The 18320-nt window shown below is 32.1% G+C and overlaps 1 protein-coding gene and 1 pseudogene across 1 annotated transcript in view; both read right to left on the reverse strand.

The window, feature by feature from the left end:
* The window catches only part of Hcs (holocarboxylase synthetase-like protein), a 259065-nt gene that overhangs the window by 145669 nt on the left and 95076 nt on the right, over nucleotides 1-18320 (reverse strand). The gene's annotated exons all lie outside the window — the stretch shown is intronic.
* LOC148949789 (uncharacterized) lies at nucleotides 12312-13958 on the reverse strand (annotated as a pseudogene).

Raw genomic sequence — 18320 nt, forward strand, 5'->3', positions numbered from 1 at the left:
CAAGGCTTTTGGGGTTGAAACAAACCCCAGAAATTAGGGGCAAGGGTTGTAAGCTATGTCCAGGGGGTATTAAATTTTTTTTATGGAAGGAATGGTTGTTTAACTTCAGAAGAGGCTCAGTCTATCTCCCTGAAAAAGACTATATCAATATAAAACGAGCAGAAATTAATCAAAAAAACTTTTTGCACAAAATAAGTTTTTCAAAAAAAAGTACTCCATTAAACCAAAACTGAACAAAAATAAAAACAATCAGAAATTAAAATAAGTCAAACTCAAAACGAGCAGATATTAATCTGAGAGGTGTTCTAAACCCTATGCTTTCTAAAAGCCAGAATATAATTTTTACTTCACTGAAAAAAAGTCTTTTAAATGTTTTCACTTATAACTTTAAGAAAACAAATATTGATTAAGATTTTAAGAAATAAATATCAGCATATGTATATTAAACTGACAATGCATATTTTTTCAGTAAATTCAAATGATTTTTTTTCAGTAAAGTACAAATTATTTTCTGGCTTTTAGACAGCATAGGGTTTAGAACCCTACTGACATTAATTTCTGCTCGTTTTGAGTTTGACTTATTTTTATTTCTGTTTGTTTTGGGTTTCATTTATTTATTGATACTGATTTGTTGTAGCTGTATGCTTGGTAAATTATTTAATTCTATTTTGTTCATTTTTGGTTTAATGGAGTTCTTTACTTGTTTTTTGAAAAACTTATTTTGTGAAAACATTTTTTTGATTAATATAATAATAGAGTTAACTTGTCAAAAACGGTTTGCCAGTAAGCAAAAAATTATTTCCTGGTCCTAAATACTTATTACTCAAAAACTAGTTTTTCCATTTTTAAAACTGGCCATGTGCAAATACAGGTTTAAAATTTAGAATAAATTATATACCATCAGTATCTATTGACATGGTTTACTCCCTTAGGCTGTTAGTTCAGTATATCATTATAGCCTGAATATATCGTCTTCTGGTCCCTTTTAGTGTCCATATATGGTGTGCAATCCAATGTATGTTCCAAATATAAGTTCAGTACCTTTATATAATATACTACTGGGGATGACGGCAGAACTTTAGGACTTGCCCCGGACTAGGATTTAGCTCATTTTTGCACTAAATACAAACTCAGTTCTTTTTATGTCTTTTCAATATCAAGTTTTTTCCTCGATGTGCTCCTCGAAGTTCCCAATATCTAGTTTTCCTCAACATCTTGAACATTTAAAACTGTATATCAAACGAATAATTCCATTTTACCACATGGTTGACCTCATATTAAAAGAAAGCAAACATCTCGTTCCAAAAGCTGAATTTCTGGCCGAGGGCCGCCTTTTTAATATCATTAATAAGAGGATAACTCCAGTTTCTTTAGCAATACGAGAAATACTAAAGTTTAAAACAAAACTCGAATGAAGATTCATTCTTCATTCTTAGAATGAAGCCTTGGTCTCAAACGTAGAACATAAAACTGCAATTTGACTTATTTTTTAGAGTTTCTATTTCAGTTTTGAAATTATTTGTAATAGATTTTTCGACCTTGTTACTGCATTTATGACCGTATCATATAAACTATATTCCAATACTACTACGAATAACATGTGTAAATAATGCTATTTACCAATTATGATACAAATAAACTGTTCCTTTAACGGTTCCCAGAGTATAAATACTACCTCCTTCATATCAACTTATTTAATTATAATATAACCTTATTGCTCATACTCCTATATACTTCTTATCCAAAGTATGATCAAAAAGCTAGCTGATAATTCTATTGAAGAAATACGTCGCAACTTCAGTATTCCTTTCAAAAAGCTTTAAAAACAACCTAAACAGGAATTAAAAACTAGGTTCCCTTAGAAATTGTAAAGTATGTCAAGAATTAAAAATTACTCTTCAGCACGAACAACGAACAAAGTGGAGAGGCGAGCTAAGATGTTATAAGAATTTTTGAGTTGTTCTCCTTCTCAGACTAAATGGCTTCCTTCGCCCACAAAGTAGTCATATAAAAAAAATAAAGCACAGGATACAAAAGAAGGACAAATTGTTAATAAAAAAGAAGATATAGTAAAATGAGTGGAAGTTGCTTAAAGCTAGAAGTTTTTTCTGTAACAGGAACGCAGACAGCTGCTTAGAATGTTTTTGTGGAGTTGAGGTATAATAATTAGCAAATAATATTTGATAATTAGAATAATAACTATCCAGTTTTTTGGAAAAATTTAGGATCCTGGATGGGATGGAGCTCAAACCCCCCCCCCCCCCCAAATCTGCAAACGTGCCCACAGGGAGGGCTCATAAATATAATGTTCTACTATTTATGATATATGAGCTTCAGTTCAGCAAAATGTAACATCAGGCTATTAGAGACTCAAATGAACTATACGGAAATAGACTTTGTCTAGCGCAAGTTAAGATTTTTTTATTTATTTGGGCACTTATACTCCTTCTTCTCGGCTAGGAGATAATTTTTAATAATAAGGACGATACGGTAAAATATATGAAATTTTCTTAAACAAGAGCCTCTTTCTGTAACAGGGATGATTTATCAATATGAAGCCCAAGTGTTTATAATGGAGTATGGACCATAGGAAAATCAAATGGTGTAGCAAAAATACCATCAGGCTAATGGATAAACTATGGAACTATACAAACTTTTCATCTCTAATCTGTATTGAAAAATGTAATTTGAGGGAATTGACCAGAAAAACAGGGCTCTGAATAGGACAATTTTTTTCAGACGGCTTGAACACTAAAACTTTAAGTTTTTAAGCCAATGTACAAGTAAAAATACAGTCTTCCCGATATCAAATTAATTAATATTAACAAATTATAATATTGATCTGTAGTATAATAATAAATGTTAATCTGTAAGTCCCTAAAGCAGTGAGACCCTAATGCAGTAGCACATTATTAGATTAGGGTTAGTCAGGAAGTTTTAAACAAGTGTGATTAATAAAAACATTCAGGAAACATTCTGAAATTCATTCAAAACCAGTCAAATTCATTCAAAATCAACCAACCAGTGAAATTCATTCAAAATCATTCTGAAATTCATTCAAAATGCAATCTTCCAAAAACGATCTATATTGACAGAACTCACGTTCAAAACCATCCTTTATCGACCATATGGATTTAGCAAGTGGAATGCTTCTTTTTTGCTCGTTCGTCCTTGCTTAACAAGATAGAGTTCCCATTGGTAAATTTGAAGTTTGAGTATACAATTTTGTTGAATTATCAGAAAAATAAATCTAATCTATAATGAGCAAACTATTTTTTTGCCCTGTTCCAGACGTAGTCTAAATTTGAAAAATAGACAGTGCTCAAAATAACGGCACGTAGATTTTCTTGATTTTGTTTTCAGTTTCTACATGGTCCAACTCGCGACGAATAAAGTGACTAATTTACTTTAGTCTTTACATCCAATCATTGCAATAAAATATCCCAGGCTCCTCGCTATTGAACATGCCAGCAATACCACATCTAACGCCATCATAATCATTATCCCTCCAGGAAGAATACCATCCTCCGCCATCTTCATGACCTCCACCATCATAATAATCACCAGTATGTTTATATCCTTAGAATTTCCGAGGCAATTACCCTCCCCCCATTATTCCTATTATCAGTGACTTTAAAATCATCGTTGCGGCATGCGCCTCAACCTAGTGTTACTTTAAAAGGACGCTACATGTTTTTAGCTTCTGTTGGAATAGACTCTATTCCGACATTCTACGACCATTGGTTTGATATGGCATCAGTGCTACCCATGCAAAAATACGATTATCGTTGTTGTTAAAAATGAGGGCTGTAAACTTTCAACTTAGGGTTTCCCCTGATGACAATTTCAATGATGTTATGGGTACTGGTATGATATACCCCCTGCAGCTCAAGTTGTTCATGCACTGACGCCCTGTAAACCGGTTTCTTTTGCTAGTTTCTTTCAACTTAGCGTGAGAAAAGAAAAACAGAATTGACAGAATAGATGAGAAATATATAATTTAAGCTATATATTTGTAAATTAGGGGGGTGAGGGTAAAGTATTTGGACAGTGTGAAGTCAGAAAACAATTCTTACTTCATAATATTAGAATAACTTTAGCTTACACATCTTGCATGCAAACCCGCTGTATTTTACCCCTACCCCCCTAATGTCCAAATATATAGCCCAAATTTGTTTCCAAGTATTATATTTTTATCATCCTTAGGTATACTTTATTGGGATTAACCTAGCTTCACTTCTTGAGCTGCAGGGGTATATCATAAAAGTACCGTGATATGTTTTATTTCAATTGACGTAATTTGGCCCATCAGTTTGACATCAGAGTATTTTTTTCATTCCTATAATTTGTCTCCATGATTACAAATTCCTTTTAACATTAATCTGAATGAAAATGACTATTTTCGGAACAGCGCTACATGGGAAATATTTTTTTAAAGACAATTTCTTTAAAACCAGTTTTAAATTTTCGGCTACTTTGGGTTGCTGTTCACTGTTTACTAGGTTGCAGCTGCTGCAGCAACCAGCGTTACCAACGTGGTATAATTGTACTGTTTTGGTACAATTTAGAGGTCCGGTTACACATTGGCACATGTGGAATTTTGTGGGTGCAATGCATTTCGCCATTACGTCTTGCTTGTATTTTCTCATTTCTAACTGGAATATATATTCATAATTTAGTGTAACGAATTTTTTGTCTATAACTTACAAAGTCCTTTTAAGATTAAGCTGAATGAAAATGACTATTTTCAAAACAGCGTCATATGGGAAATATTTGTTACAAGACAATTTCTTTAAAACAAGTTATTAATTTCCGATTACTTTGGGCTTTTTGTTCACTGTTTACTAAGTTGTAGCTGCTTCCACAACCAGCGTTGCCAACGTGGTATAGTTGTACCGTTGTTGGTACAATTTAGAGGTCCGGTTACATTTTGGTACATTTGAGATTTTTTTGGTTTAAAGCGGTGACAGTTTATTTTAAAGTGTTGGCAGCGCTGGCAGGAACCATTATGTCAAGAAAAGCCGATATAGTCGCAGTTTTAACAAAATGGGCAAATATTTCAAAACTGCAACAAAACAAAAATGGTTGAGCTACCATTTAGAATTAATTAAAGGTATGATGTGAACGGTAAATAAATAGCATTAACACGCATCCTGTATTTTAACAGCGCATGGTTTTGTGCACATTGCATGTGCAAATCACTTGTGTTTACTGTCGTAACATGCATCCACGGCAAACCCCGTCTCTACACGGTAGAGAAGCATGGGGTCAGCATAAATACATAGCATGACGTTACTGGTAGCAAAATTATAGCCGTTGAAACCTGGATATTGCTCTAAGATTATTTTTTGCTAATTATAAGGTAACGGTATTGTAATTTCTTGGCAACCAACTGTAAAAGCTAACCACCTGGAAACATTTTTCGTCTCCATCTAACATTTGAATTTCTGTAAACACCTAAAATAAATTTCCGCGAGGTATAGCTTGTAAAGCGACGTAAACAAACAAGATGAAAAACAACCTACAACTGAGAATAGATTAAATCTGAAAATAATATTGAGGTGATATCATCAGATAAGGAAATTTCAAAATTGGAATATTCTTATCCGACAGTTAAAAAGATAACTGATTGACACAATTTCTCCATGAGACAAGATAAATTTGACAGTAGAAACGCAAATGGTAAACCATCTGAGGGAATGCTAACTCCTATTATGAGATACATATTATATTTTATTAGGGCGGTTCTCGACTGTATTCGGTATAATTCACAACTACCATTTGAATAGTGTTATAAGGTCCCTTACCCCAACCCCAAAGGGCCCCCCGGGCCCAAAAAATACCCCGGGCATTTTTGCCCCCGGGCATCACCTTTTCACTGTTACATTCTCTTGATGTTTCAAAGTTTATTTTGGATTTCTTTCGTTGAAATGTAAGAGTTGGAATATTTCAGTAGTATTTTCTCGTGGTTTACCATGTCACTGTTACATTCTCTTAATGTTTCAAAGTTCATTTTGGATTTTTTAGTTGAAATGCAAGAGTTGGAATATTTCAGTAGTGTTTTCTCATGGTTTAACTCGTCACTGTTACATTCGCTTGATGTTTCAAAGTTCAATTTGGATCTTTTTCGTTGAAATGCAAGAGTTGGATTATTTCAGTAGTGTTTTCTCATGGTTTACCTTGTCACTGTTAAATTCTCTTGATGTTTCAAAGTTGATTTTGGATATTTTTCATTAAAATGTAAGAGTTGGAATATTTCAGTAGTGTTTTGTCGTGGTTTACCATGTCACTGTTACATTCTCTTGGTGTCTCAAAGTTCATTTTGGATCGTTTTCATTGAAATGCAAGAGTTGGATTATTTCAATAGTGTTTCGTCGTGGTTTAAACGTCACTGCTACATTCTCTTGATGTTTCAAAGTTCATTTTGGATTTTTTTTTTGAAATGCAAGAGTTGGAATATTTCAGTAGTGTTTTGTTGTGGTTTACCTTGACACTGTTACATTCTATTGATGTTTCAAAGTTCATTTTAGATCTTTTTCGTTGAAATGCAAGAGTTGGAATATTTCAGTAGTGTTTTGTCGTGGTTTGCCTTGACACTGTTACATTCTATTGATGTTTCAAAGTTCATTTTGGATCGTTTTCGTTGAAATGCAAGAGTAGGATTATTTCAGTAGTGTTTTCTCGTGGTTTACCATATCACTGTTACATTCTTTTGACGTTTCAAAGTTCATTTTGGATCTTTTTCGTTGAAATGCAAGAGTTGGAATATTTCAGTAATGTTTTCTCGTGGTTTAAATGTCACTGTTGCATTCTCTTGACGTTTCAAAGTTCATTTTGGATCTTTTTCGTTGAAATGCAAGAGTTGGAATATTTCAGTATTGTTTTCTCATGGTTTACCATGTCAATGTTACATTCTCTTGACGTTTCAAAGTTCATTTTGGATCTGTTTCGTTGAAATCCAAGAGTTGGAATATTTCAGCAGTGTTTTGTCGTGGTTTACTTTGTCACTTTTACATTCTCTCGACGTTTCAAAGTTCATTTTTGACTTTTTTCTTTAAAATACAAGAGTTGGATTATTTCAGTAGTGTTTTGTCGGGGTTTACCATGTCACTGTTACATTCAATTGATGTTTCAAAGTTCATTTTGGATTTTTTTTTTTCTTCAAATGCAAGAGTTGGAATATTTCAGTAGTGTTTTGTCACGGTTTACCGTGTCACTGTTACATTCTCTTGACGTTTCAAAGTTCATTTGGATCTTTTTCGTTGAAATGCAAGAGTTCGATTATTTCAGTAGTGTTTTGTCGTGGTTTACCATATCACTGTTACATTCTCTTAATGTTTCAAAGTTCATTTTGGATTTTTTTCGTTGAAATGTAAGAGTTGGAATATTTCAGTAGTGCTTTGTCGTGGTTTACCTTGTCACTGTTACATTCTCTTGATGTTTCAAAGTTCATTTGGATTTTTTTTGTTGAAATGTAAGAGATGGAATATTTCAGTAGTGTTTTGTCGCAGTTTACCTTGTCACTCTCACATACTGTTGATGTTTCAATTTTCATTTTGGAATTTTTTTTGTTGAAATGTAAGAGATAGATTATTTCAGCAGTGTTTTGTCGCAGTTTACCTTGTCACTGTTACATTCTCTTGATGTTTAAAAGTTCATTTTGGATTTTTTTTATTGAAATGTAAGAGATGGAATATTTTAGTAATGTTTTGTCGTGGGTTATCATATCACCGATACATTCTCATGATGTTTGAAAATTCATTTTGGATTTTTCTTGTTGAAATTTAAGAGTTGTAATATTTCAGTAGTGCTTTCTCGTGGTTTACCATCTCACTGTTACATTCTCTTGATGTTTCAAAGTTCATTTTGGATTTTTTTGGTTGAAGTGTAAGAGATGGAATATTTCAGTAGTGTTTTCTCTTGGTTTACATTGTGATTGTTACATTCTCTTGATGTTTCAAAGTTCATTTTGGTTTTTTTTCATTGAAATGTAACAGTTGGAATATTTCACTAGTGTTTTGTCATGGTTTACCTTGTCACTGTTACATTCTATTTATGTTTCAAAGTTCCTTTTGGGTTTTTTTCGTTGAAATGTAAGAGTTGCAATATTTCAGTAGTGTTTCGTCATGGTTTAAATTGTCACTGTTATATTCTCTTGATGTTTCAAAGTTCATTTAGGATTTTTTTTTCGTTGAAATGTAAGAGTTGGAATAAATAAGTAGTGTTTTGTCATGGTTTACCTTGTCACTGTTACATTCTCTTGTTTTTTCAAAGTTCATTTTGAATTTTTTCGTTGAAATGTAAGAGTTGGAATATTTCAGTAGCTTTTCGTCATGGTTTACATTGTCACTGTTAAATTCTCTTGATGTTTCAAAGTTCATTTTGGATTTTTTTTTTCGTTGAAATGTAAGAGTTGGAATAGTTCAGTAGTATTTTGTTATGGTTTACCTTGTCACTGTTACATTCTCTTGATGTTTCAAAGTTCATTTTGGATTTTTTTTTGAAATATAAGAGATGGAATATTTCAATAGTGTTTTATCATGGTTTACCATTTCGCTGTTACATTCTCTTGATGTTTCAAAGTTCAGTTTAGATTTTTTTTTTTAGTTGAAATGTAAGAGTTGGAATATTTCAGTACTGTTTTGTCGTGGTTTACATTGTCACTGTTACATTCTCATGATATTTCGAAGTTCTTTTTGAATTTTTTTGTTCAAATTTATGAGTTGGAATATTTCAGTAGTGTTTTGTCGTGGTTTACCTTGTCACTGTTACATTCTCATGATATTTCAAAATTCATTTTTTATTTTATTTTTTTGTTGAAATGTAAGAGTTGGAATATTTCAGTAGTATTGTATTGTGATTTACCATGTCACTGTTACATTCTCTTGATATTTTAAAGTTCATAATTAGAGAGAAACGCAAAAAGTTGGGTTAATTTAGGTTAGGTTAGGTTAGCCTATGTACGCGTGCGTACATAGGTATAAAATCCAAAATGAACTTTGACACACCAAGAGAATGTAACAGTGACAGGGTAAACCACGAAAAAACACTACTGAAATATTCCAACTCTTACATTTCAACGAAAAAAGTCCAAAATGAACTTCGAAATATTAAGAGAATGTAACAGTGATATGGTAAACCACGACAAAACACTACTGAAATATTTCAACTCTTACATTTCAACGAAAAAATCCAAAATGAACTTTGAAACATCAAGAGAATGTAGCAGTGACAAGGTAAACTGCGACAAAACACTACTGAAATATTCTATCTCTTACATCTGAACAAAAAAAAAAATCCAAAATGAACTTTGAAAAATCAAGAGAATGTAACAGTGACAAGGCAAAAAGTTGGGTTAATTTAGGTTCACTTAGATTTGCGCACCACTCTCTTTATCAACATTCTTTATCAACTGAGGATATTGATAAGGAATTTATTCGCACTGATACTTAGATTTTGTCAATTTTATCCGACATATCCGACGAAGGATGTTGATAAAGCATTTATTCACTCTGATATTTACATTTTTGTCAATTTTATCCGATGTATCTGACAAAAGATGTCGATAAATAAAATTTATTCACTCTGATACTTAGATTTTCTCAATTTTATCCTATATTTCCGAGAAAAGGATGTTGATATAGAATCTAATCACTCTGATTCTTAGATTTTGATAATGTTATCCAACGAATGCAGAAAAGGATGTTGATAAAGAATCTATTCACTCTGACACTTAGATCTTGTCAATAGTATCATATGTATCCGACAAATCATGTTGATATAGAATTTAATCATTCTGATACTTAGATTTTGTAAATTTTATCCGACGTATCCGACATAGGATGTTGATAAAGCATGATTTTATACGTTATATCTGACAAAGGTGCTGATAATAAATTTATTCTCTCTGATACTTAGATTTTGTCAATTTTATCTGATGTATCCAACAAAAGAAGTTGATAAAGAATTTATTCACTCTGATACTTAGATTTTGTGAATGTTATTCGACATATCTGACAAAAGATGCCGATAAAGAATTTATTCAATCTGATGCTTAGATTCTATCAATTTTATCCGATGCATCTGGCATATGATGATGATAAAGAATTTATTCACTCTGATACTTAGATTTTATCACATTTATCCAACACGTCTGACAAAGGATGTTGTAAAGGCATTCATTATTTCGGATACTTTGATTTTCACAATGTTATCCTATGTGTCTGTCAAAATATGTTTATAAAAAATTTGATCAGTCTGATACTCATATTTTGTCAATTATATCCAACGAATCCTACAAAAGGATGTCAATAAAGAATTTATTCAATCTGATGCTTATATTTTATCTATTTTATCCGATATATTAGACAAATAAGATGATGGTTAAAATTATTCACTCTGATACTTAGATTTTGTTAATGTTATCCAATGCATCCGAGAAATGATGTTGATAAGGAACTTATTCACTCTGACACTTAAGTTTTGATAATGTTAACTGATATTTCCGGCAAAGGATGTTGATAAAGAATATATTCACTCTGATACTTAGATTTTATCAATTTTATCTCAACCTATCCAACAGAAGATATTGATAAAGAATTTATTCATTTTAATATATAGATTTTGTCAATGTTATCCGACGTATCCGACAAATGATATCAATAAAGAATGTTAATAAAAAATTTGTTCACTCTGATACCTAAATTTTCTCAATTTTATCAGGCATATCTGACAAAGGACGAGGATAAAGAATTTATTCGCTCTGATGCTTAGATTTTGTGAATGTTATCTGATGTATCCGACAAAAGAAGTTGACAAAGAATTTATTCACTAAGGTAGTTACATTTCGTCAGTGTTATCAAAACTATCAGTCAAAACTCATTAACAAAGAATTATTTCACTCTGTTTCTTAGAACTTCTCTATTTTATCAGACGTATCTAACACAAAAATATGCTAAAGAATTTATTTATTCTAATGCATAGCTTCTCTCAAGGCTTAACGACACATCAGACCAATTACATCGATAAAAAATGTAACTAAGGAGTTTATTCACTTTGATATCTAAATTTTCCAAATGTTAACAAACGTATCTGTCAAAACAGCTTGATAAAGAATTTATTCACTGATACTAAGATTTTGTCAATTTTATCCAATGTATCTGACAAAGATATTGATAGAAAAAGTTTATTGAATCTGTTAGGTAGATTTTATTAATGTTATTCCCATGTATCTGACAACAGATGTTTATACAGAACTTCATCACTCTGACACTTAGGTTTTGATAATGTTAACCCAATTATCCGACAAAGGATGTTTATATAGAATTTATTCACTCTTATACTTAGATTCTATCAATTTTATCCTGACATTTCCGATAAAAGGTGTTGATAAAGAATTTATTCATTCTGATACTTAGATTTTCCCCATGTAAACCTATCTATCCGACATATGATGTATGCAAATTCCTTTTCTTACATCCCCGATGTTTCAATAGAGATTCTAAACGTTTGACAGCATACTCTAAAAATAATGAACACATAACAATGTAATGCATAATGTATTTTTAATGAAATAATATGATGTAGGATATTAATACAAAAATTTATTGTTATACATTATCAATATCAATGAACAACTTTGGACATTTTGAATCTGTTCCATAAAATAGTTCACCTTGTTCTCTCTTGATACTGTATCTATTGCTTTCTCTCAGTTCGTAATCAGTAGAATAATCATTATTCCATTTTGATTCATATGCAATTTTTACTGGTGTTTCATCGAAAGGCTCAATATGCGTTTCGTCCTTGGTATTATTTGGCTCATTGACTGTTTGATCAAAGATGTTAGTAACGTTTGCTGGCACTTTGTTTTTCATCGATTCATCTTTATATTCCTTAGTGATATTTTCTGTCAATGCCCTTTTTATTTTTCTGGCAATTTCACTGCCTATCATCACATTATTTTAACACAGGTAACAGTTTCGGCACGTAGACAAGATATGGTTTTTAATATTAGTGGGAGTGTAGGCCTTTCTTTTTCCATTTTCTTTTGTATAAATACTAATGTCTAAGGGATTACAATAGGCTCTATTAATAGGTAGCGTGTTGCCAGAAGCACTAACAAGAAGATACCCCTCTTCTTCAAATATTATGTTTATGTTAGCGGTCTATGGGAGTACTAACATAGTGACGAAGACCACACTGCCCTTCCATAACAAACAACAAAAGTACGAAAAACAATAGGGAAATCTTTTTGCAAGACAGTGGAGATAATTTGAATGAATATTTTGGCCCTATGTCCAAGGGCCGTCCTCAGCAAGACAAAAATATATGAAAGAAAAGACTCACAGCAACATGCAACCAATAAAACCAAAAAATAAAAAATTTTCAAAGCAGTCCTAGCATCCTTACTTCAGCGAAGTTCAGCCAGGACTGATAAAAAGTAAGGTAAAACGAGGCGATTCAATGAGAAGAAAGAAAAATAATTTAAAAACACGTTCTTATTGCTAATCCAGCTTTTTTGGCAGCTAACCTCAAAGGTCTTTTTGTGACCAGTTCTGTGTTAATGTCAATCGGTTTTTTAAAATATTTCGTAAGATCATTTTTAATTAAATTTGTGTATAGAGCATTTAGTGTATATTCCCCCAAGTCCCTATTTAAGGATATATTATTATTAATTTTAAGTCTGATTTCAATTGATTCTCGGACTGCTTGCTTTATGTCTAGGTCAGTGCTAATAAAAGTGGACTCATCAAAAAGCACATTGCGGCCAGGATTTTTAAAAATAAGGCTGCCTAATGCAGAATCAGATGAAACAACGGAAATACTAGAATTTAGAGCTCTGACTATATCATCTTTATGCTGTTGTATGCGCTTTTCTAAATTCTGGGGTGTTCTACCTACATAATATTTGCCACAATCGCATGGTATTTGGTAGACCCCTCTTTGGCGAGTAACTGGGGTTTTATCTTTACCAGAATTTAGAAAATTTATGATTCTAAAATTATTTGTGAATACTACATACAGATTATTTTTTTGCAAACTTTTTTAAGATTTGTAGTGATTTTTGGGATGTAGGGGAGGTAAATTATGTTTAAGGGCTTGTCAGAAATATCACATGGTAAACTATCATTAATTTTACGGGAATGTCTCTTCAGTCTACAATTAATTACAAAATTAATAAATAAAATAGGATACCCATTTCCAAAAAGTATGTCCTTGATAAAATTTAATTATGCTGTTATGTGGGAATGAGAACAAATGTTTAAGGCCCAATAGACGAGGGATATTACAACTGCTCTTTTAACTTGTGGGGGATGGTTTGATTTAAAATGTAAATATTTATCATTTTGTGTTGGTTTTCTATAAATAGTAAAATTGAGTTTATCGAAGCTACGAATAACTAACACATCTAGGAATGGGATTTTATTTGCGATTTCGATTTCTAAAGTAAACTGTAAATTTCTATCGTATGTATTAAGGTGATCTAAAAAACCCTTAAGCTCATTTCCCCCATAGTTCCAGAGTGAAATTACATCATCCATGTAACGTCCCCAAAAGACGTGTTTTAAAAAATACGAATCTAATGCCCAATTGTCAATATGTTCCACATAAATATTCGCCAGTAACCCGGAGGGGGGCGCGCCCATCGCTAAGCCATTAATTTGCTGGTAAAAAGAATTACGGAATTGGAAATACATTGAGTACTTGTTACAGAGTTTAATTAAGGTCATTAAGACATCACAATCTATTCCTGCTGCTGAAGATTCTATTAAGTGATAATTTTCTTTGATTTTATTTTCTAATAACTGTTCAGATACTGTGACATTAATATTTGTATACATTGAAACAATGTCAAAGCTACTTATAATTGTATTTTCTGAGATATTTACGTTTTTGAGTTTTTAAACCAAATCTACAGAATTACATATATATGATTTTTGAGAGTAAAACAAAGGTTTAAAGGCTGTACATAACCGTTTCCCAATATTGGATGTGGGGGCTTTCGTACAAGCTACTATGGGCCTTAAAGGAATTCCTTGCTTGTGTAATTTTGGTAGACCATAAAACTTTGGGCAACAGCTACCGCGGGGGAAAAATTTATTGTATAGCTGTGGAGTAATTTTACCATTTTTTTTTAAACTTTTTAGTTCATTTATAATTTTGTTTGCAAATTGATCAGTATGATCGTGGGTTGTAGTCCTATATGTTGTCTCGTCATTTAGATGAGAATAAATTTTTGTGTCATAATCTGTCCTAGCCATAACAACCAGAGAATTGCTTTTATCTGCCTTATTTATGATAATGGATGAATCTTAGTGGAGGTTAGATAGTATTTTTAGGTCATACAAATTATCTGGTTTTTTATTGGCAGGAGAATTAACCTTTTTTTGATTGTTGTAAAGGGTATCTATAAGACTAGCCCTAACTTCATCCGGGTTGGATATAGATGTATAAAATTTGTGCACAGAGGATTCTAGAGAGGAAATTAAATCTGCTACAGGGATATGTCTTGGAAGAAAAGAGAACTTTGGACCTTTTTCGAGAATTTCAATTTCCTTTGGTTAAAGCGTTCTAGAGGATAGATTAACAACAGCCGATCCAGGAGTGAATCTTGGGGTGTAAGTAGGGCTATTCCTCGAGAATTCATATCGTAGGTTTTCTAATTTCTTAATAAGTCGTTCCCTTGATAAGCGGAAATCATGACTGAACAAATTTCTTTCCAATCTAGCAACCTGGCTAAAATCAACAGAGGACAAATTTTCAAATAAAAAATTTTCTAAGGATTTTCTTTCAGAGGAAATAGTATATCGGTTCTGTTTTTTGTCTTTAATGATATGTGTTAATGTTTTTAATTGTAGTGTGCAAGCAAATTGCTCTTCTTTCCGGGTATTTAAGTGTAATCTGAATCTTAAAGACTTGGGAATAAGATTTTCAATTTTGCAAGATTCCAAGAATTTTTGCTGGTTAATGATATTAGCGTGTCTTTTCCCTAAATTAATAAAATAAAAGATATCATTGGTCAATTGCTCCCTATAAGTGAGACGAAAATAGTGACGAAGACCACACTGCCTTTCCATAACAAACAACAAAAGTACGAAAAACAATAGGGAAATCTTTTTGCAAGACAGTGGAGATAATTTGAATGAATATTTCGGCCCTATGTCAAAGGGCTGTCCTCAGCAAGACAAAAATATATGAAAGAAAAAAGACTCACAACAACATGCAACCAATAAAACCAAAAATTATAAATTTTTCAAAGCAGTCCTAGCATCCTTACTTCAGCGGAGTTCAACCAGGACTGATAAAAAGTAAGGTAAAACAAGGCGATTCAATGAGAAGAAAGAAAAATAATTTAAAAACACGTTCTTATTGCTAATCCAGCTTTTTTGGCAGCTAACCTCAAAGGTCTTTTTGTGACCAGTTCTGTGTTATTGTCAATCGGTTTTTTAAAATATTTTGTAAGATCATTTTTAATTAAATTTGTGTATAGAGCATTTAGTGTATATTCCCCCAAGTTCCTATTTAATTAAATATTATTATTAATCTTAAGTCTGATTTCAATTGATTCTCGGACTACCTGCTTTATGCCTAGGTCATTGCTAATAAGGGCGGATTCATCAAAAAGTATATTGTGGCTAGGATTTTCAAAAATATGGCTGCCTAATGCAGAATCAGATGAAACAACAGAAATACTAGAATTTAGAGCTCTGACTATATCATCTTTATGCTGTTGTATGCGCTTTTCTAAATTCTGGTTTGTTCTACCTACATAATATTTGCCACAATCGCATAGTATTTGATAGACCCCTCTTTGGCGAGTAACTGGGCTTTTATCTTTACCAGAATTTAGAAAATTTATGATTTTAAAATAATTTGTGAATACTACATACAGATTATTTTTTGTGCAAACTTTTTTAAGATTTGTAGTGATTTTTGGGATGTAGGGGAGGTAAATTATGTTTAAGGGCTTGTCAGACATATCACATGGTAAACTGTCATTAATTTTACGGGAATGTCTCTTCAGCCTACAATTAATTACAGTATTAATAAATAAAGTAGGAGACTCATTTCAAAAAAGTAAGTCCTTGATAAAAGATAACTCTGCTGTTATGGAGGACTGAGAACAAATGTTAAGGGCCCGATCGACGAGGGATATTACAACTGCTCTTTTAACTTGTGGGGGATGGTTTGATTTAAAATGAAAATATCTATTATTTTTCTTTCTTCTCATTGAATCACCTTTGTTTTAACATACTTTTTATCAGTCCTAGTTGAACTTAGCTTAAGTGATGATGCTAGGACCGCTTTGAAAAATTTTTAATTTTTTATTTTATTAGTTGCATTTTGTCGTGAGCACTCTTTATTTTATATATTTTTGTCTTGATGAGAATGGACATAAGGCCTTGGATAAAAGGCTGAAATAATCATTCGAATTATCTTCACTGTCTCGCAAAAAGATTTCCCTATTGTTTTTCGTGCTTTTGTTGTCCGTTATGTAAGGGCAGTGTGGTATTCGTCACTATTTTCGTCTCACTTATGGATAGCAGTCGACCAATGATATCTTTTATTTTATTAGTTTAGGGGAAAAACACGCCAATATCATTAACCAACAAAAATTCTTGGAATCTTGTAAAATCGAAAATCTTATTCCCGAGTCTTTAAGATTCAGATTACACTTAAATACCCGGAAAGAAGAGCAATTTGCTCGCACACTACAATGAAAAACATTGTCACACATCATTAAAGACAAAAAACAAAAAAGATATACTATTTCCTCTGAAAGAAAATCCTTAGAAAATTTTTTATTTGAAAATTTGTCCTCTGTTGATTTTAGCCAGGTTGCTAGATTGGAAAGAAATTTGTTTAGTCATGATTCCCGCTAATCAAGGGAACAACTTATTAAGATATTGGAAAACCTAAGATATGAATTTTCAAGGAATAGCCCTACTTACACTCCAAGATTCACTCCTGGACCGGCTGTTGTTAATTTATCCTCTAGAACGCTTGAGCCAAAGGAAATTCAAATTCTCAAAAAAGGTCCGAAGTTTCCTTTTCTTTCAAGACACGCCCCTTTGGCAGATATAATTTCTTCTCTAGATCCTATATGTACAAATCTTATACATCAATTCTAAACCCAGATGAAGATAGGGCTATTCTTATAGATACCCTTTACAACAATCAAAAAAAGATGAATTTTCCCAGCAATAAAAAACAAGATAATTTGTAAGACCTAAAAATACTATCTAATCTCCGTAAAGATTCATCCATTATTATAACTAAAGCAGATAAAAGCAATTCTCTGGTTGTCATGGATAGGACAGATTATGATAAAAACAATTATTCTCATCTAAATAGTGAGACAATATATAGGACTACGATCCACAATCATATTGATGAATTTGCAAACAAAATTATAAATGAACGAAAAAATTTTAAACCAAATGGTGAAATTACAGCTATACAATAAATTTTTCCCTTGTGGTAGCTTTTGCCCAAAGTTTTATGGTCTACCAAAATTACACAAGCAAGGCATTCCTTTAAGGCCCATAGTAGCTTGTACGAAAGCCCCCACATCCAATATTGGGAAATGGTTATGTACAGCCTTTAAACCTTTGCTTTACTCTCAAAAATCATATATATGTAATTCGGTAGATTTTGTTGAAAAACTCAAAAACGTAAATATCTCAGAAAATACAATTATAAGTAGCTTTGACATTGTTTCAATGTATACAAATATTAATGTCACAGTATCAGAACAGTTATTAGAAAATAAAAACAAAGAAAATTATCACCTAATAGAAGCTTCAGCAGCGGGAATAGATTGTGATGTCTTAATGACCTTAATTAAACTCTGTAACAAGTACTCAATGTATTTACAATTTCGTGATTCTTTTTACCAGCAAATTAATGGCTTAGCGATGGGCGCGCCCCTCTCCGGGTTACAGGCGAATATTTATGTGGAACATATTGACAATTGGACCTTAGATTCGTATTTTTTAAAATACGTTTTTTCGGGACGTTACATGAATGATGTAATTTCACTCTGGAACTATGGGAGAAGTGAGCTTAAGGGTTTTTAAGATCACCTTAATATATACGATATAAATTTACAGTTTACTTTAGAAATCGAAATCGCAAATAAAATCCCATTCCTAGATGCGTTAGTTATTCGTAGCTTCTATAAACTCAATTTTACTATTTATAGAAAACCAACACAAAATAATAGATATTTGCATTTTAAATCAAACCACCCCCACAAGTTAAAAGAGCAGTTGTATTATGCCTCGTCTTTTTGGCCTTAAACCTGTGTTCTCATT

The sequence above is a fragment of the Artemia sp. Qi Xiang Cuo genome, chromosome 8, assembly GCF_049724085.1.
Source record: "Artemia sp. Qi Xiang Cuo chromosome 8, ASM4972408v1, whole genome shotgun sequence".
In the NCBI taxonomy this organism is placed as follows: Eukaryota; Metazoa; Arthropoda; class Branchiopoda; order Anostraca; family Artemiidae; genus Artemia; species Artemia sp. Qi Xiang Cuo.